The sequence below is a fragment of the Geospiza fortis genome, unplaced genomic scaffold (assembly GCF_000277835.1).
Source record: "Geospiza fortis unplaced genomic scaffold, GeoFor_1.0 scaffold29, whole genome shotgun sequence".
Taxonomy (NCBI): domain Eukaryota; kingdom Metazoa; phylum Chordata; class Aves; order Passeriformes; family Thraupidae; genus Geospiza; species Geospiza fortis.
Window position 1 is genome coordinate 4879772 of NW_005054349.1, and position 1391 is coordinate 4881162.

A 1391-nucleotide genomic window follows, 5' to 3' on the forward strand; every position below is an offset into this window, starting at 1 on the left:
CTTCCTGGAAAGGGTGGTCAGACATTGGAAGGACCTGCCCTGGGAGGTGGAATCCTCGCCCATGGAGATGTCCAAGGAAGGACTGGAGGTGGCACTCAGTGCTCTGGGCTGGGGACAAGGTGAGCATTGGGCACAGGTTGGACTCAGTGGTCTGGGAGGCCTTTTCCAGCGTTAATGATTCCGGGATTCTGTCATTCTATTTTGACTTTTCCCCTCATTAATCTGCTGACTTATTTGACATTTCACTTTATTGTGCTGATTCCAGTGGCATTTCCTCTCTGATGGGAATGAATATCTCCATTTTAACACAACACTCATCCTCCAAACCCCAGGGACAAAAAGGCTTTTTCTCTTTTTTCTTTTTTTTCTTTTTTTTTTTTAATTGATGGTTACAGAGAACAAAATTAAACTTGTTTTGCAGAGATGCTGGAGCCCCCCTTTATGTACATCCATCAGATGGCATTGGAGGGAAGGAATTCTAGTCCCTTCAGAGCTGCCTGACCTTTGCTAAACCTCCCTTGGCTGTCCCTGTGTTGATATTATTGATTTGATATTATATTGGTATTATAGTTGTTGTATACTTTATTATCATCATGTTAAGGTCATATGGGATAATGCACATTATAAAATACATTATATAAAATATCAGAGTGATAGAAAACAACTATTTTCCCCATGCACTTTGGAAATGCATTTTGTAGAAGTACCTTTTTAAAGGTATTTTTTATGGATGTCTTAGAATTCAGCTGTGATTTTTATGCATTTCAGCAGCGAGTGGACTCAACACTGCCTTGCAGTGATGCGTCGGACAGCTGGGTCATCCCGACGCTCATTTCCAGCCCGGAAAACCCCAAGAGCATCTTTTTGAATTCACCCCCACGATGCTCAGGCGTGCAGGGCGCTGCCGGTGACACCGCGGGCACCGTGCGGTCACCACCGGAGCCTTCCCGAGCCGCGGAGCAGGGAGAGGCCAAGCTCTGCCTCCATCCCTGTCCAGTTCCCAACAGGAACGGCGTGACCCGAGCTGCAGGAGTGTTTGGACAGCGCCTCAGGGCCAGGGTGGGATTTTGGGGGATGCTGCTGTGCAGGGCCAGGCGCTGGGCTCCGTGATCCCTGCAAGTCCCTGCCAGCCCGGCAGAGTCAGTGACTCTGTGTCATTTGTCCTTCATTTGGCACATCCAGGAGCTGGGTTTGGGCACATTGTGAGGCCGCTGGCAGTTTGGAGCCGGCTGGAGCCGTTTGGAAGGCCGGGGGTGCCGGGTGGGCCACCCCCTCCGTGCCCCGTCTGTCGGGACTCCCGGGTGTCCTTGTTCCTGGGTGAATAAAAGCGTCTTTGTGCCGAGCCTCGGCGGATCAGGTGAGGAGCTGGCGCCCGGCCCGTGACGCAGGTG